The sequence below is a fragment of the Oncorhynchus nerka genome, linkage group LG8 (assembly GCF_034236695.1).
Source record: "Oncorhynchus nerka isolate Pitt River linkage group LG8, Oner_Uvic_2.0, whole genome shotgun sequence".
NCBI classification, from domain to species: Eukaryota; Metazoa; Chordata; class Actinopteri; order Salmoniformes; family Salmonidae; genus Oncorhynchus; species Oncorhynchus nerka.
The window spans coordinates 21,186,865-21,196,992 of record NC_088403.1 but is presented as its reverse complement, the minus strand read 5'-3'; the positions used below and the strand labels follow the sequence as shown (position 1 = coordinate 21,196,992).

The following is a 10,128-nucleotide window of genomic DNA, read 5'->3' as shown; positions in this document are numbered from 1 at the left end:
CATGATAAATGTACTTGGGGCGAATTCTGTTTTAATGCAGGGTGGATCACTAGTCACCATTACAAATGCATTTGGTTTTATTTGCTCTGAATATCTGTGTGTTGGTTGAGTGCACACAGCGACAGCAGTCCCACTCCATTTCATGCACAGGATCAAGAGTGCATGGGTTGGAATTCCCCACTCTCCAGAAAACGATGGTGACAAGGAAGAACAAAATTTAAATTTATTGTGACATTGCTTGCGTGATGGTAGGTTGCAATTGTTTGTCAGTGAACACCGTCAGTCACTGATGGTATTGACAGCAATGAGCTGTCCATGCCTCCTTTACAAAGTGTGTGCTTGTGAGGGAGGTCTACTTCATCTGTCTGTGTATGTCTGTGTACGTGTGTGTGTGTGCTCCTCTTCCCAACCCTGAACCATCACAGACATGGGAGAGTGTGGAACTGTTCGGTACGCAATGCTTGTGGATTCACAGGTCAACATACAGCACAACAGGCCAAGCCTAAATAATTCAGTCTGATTCTCCCAAATCCGTCAGCTTGAACACCAATGGTCTATTGACTTTTGTGCTTTTATTATCTGAATGGTCTCGACAGATGATAAAGGAGGGGGCCATTCTCTCTTTCTGTTTTAAACAGTCTGTCCTGTATTTGAAAGTGAAAGTCATAGGCCATGATATATAAGATAAGAAGGAGAAAATTAGGTAAATTCCATCAATGTGTAGCCTCATCTACTGTAAATGTGTAAAATGTGATCTAGGCTATTTAAGGAGGTATGTAGCCTGGCTGGCTCTACTGGACAGTTGAGGTCAATCTAGACTAGAAAATGCCACTGTCATCCGTATAATTGGTTACTAGTAACTGGTTGCATGTGACTTGTAAATCTGACAGTGGTGCTGTTCAGTTAATACCACCAAACGTTGCACCTCACTGAACCATCTGAAAATAGTTGATTTGTGGGTTTTGTCAAAATACTAAAGTAGATATAAGTAGATAAGCATTATAAAAGTTGATTTCTACACATTTGAATGATTTATGATTCTTGATTGATCCAAAAACGGATGGTAGGAGGGCTGTTTATGTGGTTATATGTGGGTTATAAAATGATAATATATGGACATTGGCACTGCCAGAATATAGTGCCAATTTCCCTGTAGCCTAAATGCATGATTTTCTCCTCCAAAAGATGTATGGTCTGCACTCTGCATATTAGGTATATTACATAAATTACAAGGACATATAATCTCACTAACCTGTAAAGTCTGTGATTGAGTTGAGATTTTACCCTCATGTTTTCGTATTCAATGAGTGCCCCACGTGGGAGGAGAGGGGATGTGACGCATCCGTTTTCGAAGCTTCTGCGAAAATATTCTTCTTATTAACGCGGATACACTAGCAGCGACAGGCAATCAAATTTGGACCAGCCTCGCATCACCACTTGAGTTTGTAGTAGGGGATTAATTGTGGGTTGGTTCCCTCCACAATAGAGAAAGCACACATTGTTTCCGCTCATTTTGGACTTGCTAGCTAGCTACAGCTGGAAAGTTCGCATTTCCGAACACCTTCAACGTGGTCATCTTCAAGAGGTAGAAAACGGGCTGGAATTGATTTTTTGTTTCACATTTTCTTAACGTAACTAACACTAGGTAACTGTAAGTAAGACTAAGAACGTGGTGAGGTGGCTAATTGCATAGAATACAGAGCATCTTCAGTAATGAGTTGAAACATGTTAGTTAGCTTGCTAGCCGGCTACCGCTAGCTGACACATGCTCCTGCTGAATAACGTACTGATCATTTTGACGTGGCAAGAAAATAGATGGCTAATTTATAGTGCAGCTTTGATGATAAAATACATTTCAAACGATATGTTAAAGACATCATATGATGGATGGAAATCTATAAATACTTAGGCTGCGGACAGTTTGCTAGATTAGTCATTAATCGTTAATATAGCCATGTTTTATTCTCCCGCATGTATTTTGGGCTCAAGGCATTGTAACCTTTGTTAGGTACTCAGCTGTACAGTAGCCGGTTAACGTTAGTAAGTGCTAGCTAACTACTGTAGCTAGCTACGGTATTGATAGGCATTGCTCACGGTTGCCTTTCAGCAGCTATCCAGAACACTGTAGGTAGTCAGGATAAATATGTGCTTGAAGGAAACGTTTTTGCTGAGCAGATCACTGTTTAACACGACTTATTAGCTCATTGTGTCGCTTGATGGCTGTTGTGTTCATGGACAGCCACCACAAGCAATAAAGATAAAGATCTACTCTATCTTCCTGGTAATTATTGTATATATATATCTATATATATCAAACATTAAAAAATGTAAAGCAACGTGTTTTATTTAACAACATTAGTGCTTCTGCTATTTTAGGCATGGATATTTACACAACCGTGCATGAAAGGGTTAATTTCGTGAGGCTATATTTTGCCAGCATGTTAGTGGGTCATCCACATTTTGAAAACGCGTAGTCGTTAGGGCGCAGCGATCTGTGTTTGTGAGTAAGGTTTGGTTTCAGTTTGACTATTTAAAAAAGGTCATGATTTTGGGTTCGATAATAACAACACATAATGAAACAGTGAATAATATGTCCATGATGGTAGTGACTATGATTACTGCTTATCACTTAACCATTTATTCGCATTATTTTACTTCAATGCAATATTTCAGTTTGTATATTACATTTGATTTATTTGATGACTATTTCATTTCAAGTCATCTCACCTCTATAGAGCTGCTGTCTTGACAAAATCAGACATTTTAGTATTTCTTCAATGTAAACAAGGCATACTTTTTTGACTGCTGAATAACAACTGTCAATTTCAGGTAAAGATACTTTTGTGTATGTGGACACACCTTCAAATGAGTGGATTCAGCTATTTTATCCACACCTGTTGTTGAGAGGTGTATCAAATCGAGCACACAGCCAAAGCAATCTCAAAAGATAAACATTGACAGTAGAATGGCCTTACTGAAGAGCTCGGTGACTTTCAACGTGGCACCTTCATAGGATGCCACCTTTCCAATAAGGCAGTTAAATTTCTGCCTTGCTAGAGCTGCCCCGGTCATCTGTAAGTGCTGTTATTGTGAAGTGGAAACATCTGGGGGCAAAAACGGATCAGCCATGAAGTGGTAGGCCACACAAGAACACAAAGCAGGAGTGCTGAAGCGCATAGTGTGTAAACATTCTGTCTTCGGTTGCAACACTCACTACCAAGTTCCAAACTGTCTCTGGAAGCAACGTCAGCACAAGAACGGTTCGTCTGGAGCTTCATGAAATGGGTTTCCATGGTCGAGTAGCCACACACAAGCGCACGATCACCATGCACAATGCCAAGAGTTGGCTGGAGTGGTGTTAAGCTCACTGCCATTGGACTCTGGAATGATGAATCATGCTTCACCATCTGGCAGTCCGATGGACAAATCTGGGTTTGGCGGATGCCAGTAGAACGTTACCTGCCTGAATGTATAGTGCCAACTGTTAAGTTTGGTGGAGGATGAATAATGGTCTGGGGCTGTTTTTCATGAGTGGAGGCTATTGTATCAGCAATGTGTCCGTATAAATGCCCATCATTTTGGAATGAGATGTTTGACGAGCAGGTGTCCACATACTTTTGGTTGTGTAGTGTACCTTGTGAAGCAACTGCTCTCCTTTCAAACGAGCATTCTTATCTCTTTAATGTAGCAAGCTAAAAGAAACACAGATGGACAAGTAGGCATGAAATGGATTATGGTCATTATAGGTAAATACCACGTTTTCCATGCTAAACTATAAGAATATTGGCCTTTTGAAAACTACAACTCCCTACTACATCGAACAGTTCGGGCTTGATATCATTTGTCTCTCGAGAAACTGCACAATATGCGCATTGATATCACAGAAAAAACCTGAACGAAATGCCTTGTTTAAATAATACAATAACAACAAAACACCAGCGTTTTGGGTTAATCACTCAGCACTAATAGTCATTCACAGGCGCAAAGCGTCGTCACCTTTTAACCCTTCATCTATTGATGGCTAATTATATTTGAAAATGCATCTAAAGAATTTTAAACGCTACAATCTAATGCCTGCTTGTCATCCTTTTCATTTGACAGCATGGCTGATTACCTGATCAGTGGTGGTACGGGCTATGTCCCAGAAGACGGACTCTCCGCACAACAGCTTTTCTCCGTTGGAGACGGCCTCACCTACAAGTAAGTTCAGTTCAACCACAATACAAATGCCAAATAGAACCGTATTGTGCAAGTGCGCTCTCGTACTGTCCAAACCTAAGCGCAAGCGATGATGGACGATATGCGGGCGGCGCTTTGTAATGATGGCCAACACGTTTTGAATCGCAGATCTGCTCAACAACAGTCTGTTGTCGCTGATGGTCAAACGGCAGAAGAGCTATGCTCTAAAGGCGACGGGTTGACTTACAAGTGAGTAAAACGGTTGACTTTTCAACCATTTTGACACTATATACACTATACTGTAAAAACCTATTGTCTCCAAACGATGAGTTCATATAGGGGAAGCAAATGATTGTCCCATTCAAAATAGATTTGAATCAATAAGGTACCTTGTTGATGAATTTGGCAGAAGTAAACACCACATTCGCCACCAACTGTATTTTAATTTTTAGCTGGCTGAGAAAAACACTGATCTGTACAGATGAATGAGTAGGACAGGGGTGGTGGGGGTTGATTGCTTATTAACCTGATCTGTACAGATGAATGAGTAGGACAGGGGTGGTGGGGTTTGATTGCTTATTAACCTGATCTGTACAGATGAATGAGTAGGACAGGGGTGGTGGGGGTTGATTTGCTTATTAACCTGATCTGTACAGATGAATGAGTAGGACAGGGGTGGTGGGGGTTGATTTGCTTATTAACCTGATCTGTACAGATGAATGAGTAGGACAGGGGTGGTGGGGGTTGATTTGCTTATTAACCTGATCTGTACAGATGAATGAGTAGGACAGGGGTGGTGGGGGTTGATTTGCTTATTAACCTGATCTGTACAGATGAATGAGTAGGACAGGGGTGGTGGGGGTTGATTGCTTATTAACCTGATCTGTACAGATGAATGAGTAGGACAGGGGTGGTGGGGGTTGATTGCTTATTAACCTGATCTGCACCATAGGATGATATTTGCTTCCGGTAATGATATGACTCCATCTTTAACTGCTCTGAAGAATCATAGTGCATGAACTGCTATTTGATTCTTTGAGACATTCAATCACTATCTAATCTATCTAGTAATGACATCTGACTGCACTCATATCCTAAGGCCCTTTCTTTATCTGCTCATTTCATATTCACTTGTTTTTACTTTCACTGAATAACCCTCAATCCACTTTCACTCTGTTTAAAACTAACTTGATTTCAACAAGCGAAGCATTGGGCTGCCCCAATATGACAGACGGTCATTGCATTGGTATGTTGCCACAGCAAGCTACTTCACTAATTTCACCCCTTTGCCCAAGACTGTTGCCCAAAACTCTGTGCATCGTTTTGCTTCTTGAACATACCTCTGGCTAGAGGACTTGACAAAAATGACTATCTGCTATAAAATGCTTCCAACACATACTTGTTAAAATATAGTAACATTCACGTCCTTGTGTTGATGTTGTAGCCTATGTCTTTTGACTATATGTGGCTCCGTCCCAAATGGTACCCTGTCCCCTACATAGTGCATTACTTTTGACCATAGGGAATAGGGTGCCATTTAGTACGGAACCTATGTTACAGATTAAATGGATACCGTAGGGCCTCCCAAGTGGTGCAGCAGTGCTCTGACGAGCCGGGCACTTGCAAGCTGACACGGTAGCCAGTTGGACGGTCTTTCCTCCGACTCATTGGTGCAGCTGGCTTCCGGGTTAAGCGAGCAGTGTGTCAAGAAGCAGTGCGGCTTGGCAGGGTTGTGTTTCGGGGATGCATGGCTCTTGACCTTCGCCTAAACAGAGTCCGTAGGGGAGTTGCAGCAATTGTACAAGACTGTAACTGCCAATGAAATATCATGAAATTGGGGAGAAAAAAGGGGGTAAAGTTTTTAAAAATCTATATATATTCATTCTAAACCGATTATGTGGCGTTTGTGAGAAAAACAATATTTAGACAACAAGCAGGTACAACTCAACCATTTTGTTTCTTACAGTTGAACCCTAATTGCTGCTGTAAGTTGCTCTGAATAAGAACGTCTGCTAAATGACTAAATGTTATGGTTCAGACTTAACATTCACACAATAAGTGTATTCACTATTTACACTACACATCTGAATGGAGAGTGAGTCCCAGTTCACAGGGGTTAATTGATTAGGTAATGTATGTGTGTGTGATACCAGCGCGTCCCTCCACTCCTTAATGAAGCACGTCCTGCTTAAAGGCAAGGCAGAGCACATGACTAGCCCGAGGTACTGTCATGTGAGCGTCTCGGGGGACGACATCAGAGGAAGTCTGGGCCCATATTACCTGTATCATACAGCTGTGTCTCCACCATAGCAACCACAGACAACTTCCTCACAAACATGGCAACCCAGGACGGTAGCGACAGTGGCTCAATCTCAATTTCTTCTTTCCCTATCTCCTCGGCTCCTTTTTAACCCTATTAAAGGAGAAGGTCTAAAGTCACTCCCCTCAGACTTTCTTCTCCAATGTATTTTGAGAGGAGGCGGGGATGCAAGGAATCGAAGGCAAGATAAATTGAGAAAGCCAGATGTATTCTCACTGGCTCTAAGGCTTACTGGCTTTGAGGTGTTTGCTTACCTGTTGCTGCTGTCATCTGGCAGGTTTACTGTCCACACCAACACGTTGGAGCTGAATAGACGCTCCCTTATGAAAGTGTTCGCCAGGGTGAGCTGAGATGTTCTGTCAGGGTCTCAAGACCATTTCACCAAGCTGGATCAGGGTGAGCTGAGATGTTCTGTCAGGGTCTCAAGACCATTTCACCAAGCTGGATCAGGGTGAGCTGAGATGTTCTGTCAGGGTCTCAAGACCATTTCACCAAGCTGGATCAGGGTGAGCTGAGATGCTCTGTCAGGGTCTCAAGGCCATTTCACCAAACTGGATCAGGGTGAGCTGAGATGCTCTGTCAGGGTCTCAAGGCCATTTCACCAAGCTGGATCAGGGTGAGCTGAGATGCTCTGTCAGGGTCTCAAGGCCATTTCACCAAGCTGGATCAGGGTGAGCTGAGATGCTCTGTCAGGGTCTCAAGGCCATTTCACCAAGCTGGATCAGGGTGAGCTGAGATGCTCTGTCAGGGTCTCAAGGCCATTTCACCAAGCTGGATCAGGGTGAGCTGAGATGCTCTGTCAGGGTCTCAAGGCCATTTCACCAAGCTGGATCAGGGTGAGCTGAGATGCTCTGTCAGGGTCTCAAGGCCATTTCACCAAGCTGGATCAATATTCTTTCAGCAACTCAACATTGTCTAGTACAGCAGACGACTCTGCTGTGTGTTATTATCATATATTACCCCTGTCATAAAGAATTTGTCAATGCAGTCATTTTCTGTCAATGGCTTCATGGGATGATTCCATGATGATGTCTTATGATCACAACCACCTAATCATCCTCGGCTTCTAATTAGCCCCGTTCAAGCCCCCTCATCTCTCCAACGCAAGTCTCCCCCGGGACATTGGTGTAGAAGACAATGTATTCTCAATCCACTTATGTGGCAAAGGGACGAGAAATGAAAAGATTACAATCGTGACATAATTCTTCATGTGTAGTGCACTGCCTTTGCAGAAGTGTAGAACCACGTTATGAAGTAGTGCTATCCAGGCTTGTGTCAAATTGTCTGCATGAAATGAAGATGAATCAAGTCGCACCCAGCATTACTAGGGCCCGAAGCAGTTTTAATAACAGAACTGTCAGGCAATAGATATTTAAACATTAATAGTATGCAAGACTAGACAGGTAAGTGCACTCTAAATCAGACCTTCCCACTTTCTCTACTTAGTGGTTGAATGGTCATAACCGTTTGGCTCATGCTGGTTAGGGGTTGGTCTGGCTAGTGAGAGCTGATCAGAACCAGTGGAGGTTTGTGGTTTCCTTAAATGCTGGCAGATATTTTCCCCTCTGCCTCCCTGTGCCAGACTGTGTTGATGTTTGTGAGGTGTCTACATTTGAACGGATTTGCAGGCGGACCCCTCCCTGTCCTGTTTGGTAGACATATTTTAGGCCCCATCTCTTCACCCACACAGGCGGAGGAGAGAGGAATGGTCTGACGGATGATAAAGGACAGGGGCCATTCTCTCTCTCTGTTTTTGTTTCTCTCTGGCTCCTCCCGTTCTATCTGCTTTAGAGCCATTCTCTCCTGCTCTCCTCCATCTTATTCTGGTTTTCACTTTTTCCCCATCTCTCTCTCAGACAAAGACTCACTTATTCATCTCTCCCTCTCTGTCCAGTCTGTCTGTTTTCACACCCATCTGCCAAACCACCAGATCCACCCATCTGTGAAAAACACACATCATCCTTCTTCATCATCCTTCTTTTTCCCTCTGTCTCATATGCTCTCCACCGCTCTTCTCTCTGCCTGCCATTGTGTTCATACAGTGTAAGAAATGAAGTTGAACCCCAGATGCTTTTGTCAAGCACTGGACTAACAGGGTGAGACAGTGTTTCTCTTAGACTAGAGTACAAGGCAAAGGGAAGGGGCAGCTTGATCAGCGATCACTAGAGGGCCAACTTATGAACGTACCATTTTTGGGATCAAGACATTTTCGATTTAGTTCTTAACGCAAACTCACTTGTAGTTTAGTTTATTCAAATTTATATCACGGGCAACTTTCGGGTCAGACTCCTCAACCATTGCGAGAACTAGTTTTCCTATATCGTTACCAGGCTCGGTCGAAGTGGCAGTTCTAGGGGCTAATTTGCACATATTCCCCTTTTGGCTTTCAACACTTCCTGCTTTGGACCCAAATCCAACATGGTGGAGGTACTTGTAAATGTTGAAATTGGGTGGGGGAAAGGGTGAGGGGGAGGAGGAATAGGCCACTTCTGACCCACTGTCACCAGTTGGCTGGCAGTTGCATTGCACTGCACTATGAATCTTGTAGTCCTCTTGTCTTAAGCCATCTTTCTTTAGTCATGACAACCTGTGAACCTTGACCCCTGACCTTTTGCTGGAGAGGAGGATCCTGTCTGTCTTTCAGCGACTTCCTGATTCTCCCGGGCTTCATTGATTTTACCTCAGACGATGTGGTGAGTAGTCCTCTCTTCTCTGACTGTCAAGAACTTCCAGAAAGCTAATACAATTCAATATAGGTTTTGAGCTACAGACTACCCTTCGACCTAGCTTCAGCCTACTGTTCTGTTCATGGGCTCAATTCCACTTTGTTCTGAGACCCTCTTCCCTAGCCCATTCCTCTTAAGTGTTCAGAGTAATGGGGTAGAGTAATGGGGTAGAGTAATGGGTAGTTACAAGCCATACGATGAAGGCTGCTCTTAGCCTGTTGAACTGGTTAGTGTCCTCCAGTTTTACATTTTCTTTTCATATAACCTTTATATAACTAGGCAAGTCAGTTAAGAACAAATTCTTATTTACAATGACAACCTACTGTTCCCAGGTAGGCCAACTCCCTTGTTCCGGGGCAGAACTACTAAATAAAAAAAAATTTTAAACGACATTTTTACCATGTCAGCTCAGGGATTTGATCCAGCAATCTTTCGGTTACTGGCCCAACGGTCTAACCACTAGGCTACCTGCTGGTTACTGGCCCAACGCTCTAACCACTAGGCTACCTGCTGGTTACTGGCCCAACGGTCTAACCACTAGGCTACCTGCTGGTTACTGGCCCAACGCTCTAACCACTAGGCTACCTGCTGGTTAATGGTCCAACGCTCTAACCACTAGGCTACCTGCTGGTTACTGGCCCAACGCTCTAACCACTAGGCTACCTGCTGGTTACTGGCCCAACGCTCTAACCACTAGGCTACCTGCTGGTTACTGTTGGATGACGCTCTAACCACTAGGCTACCTTCTGGTTACTGGCCCTACACTCTAACTACTAGGCTACCTGCTGGTTACTGGCCCAACGCTCTAACCACTAGGCTACCTGCTGGTTACTGGCCCAACGCTCTAACCACTAGGCTGCCTGCTGGTTACTGGCCCTACACTCTAACCACTAGGATACATGC

General features: G+C 43.5%; 1 pseudogene; it reads left to right on the top strand.

Annotated features, from left to right (window-relative positions):
- Positions 1–10,128, top strand: part of LOC115121795 (inosine-5'-monophosphate dehydrogenase 1b-like) — a 29,050-nt pseudogene that overhangs the window by 3,334 nt on the left and 15,588 nt on the right.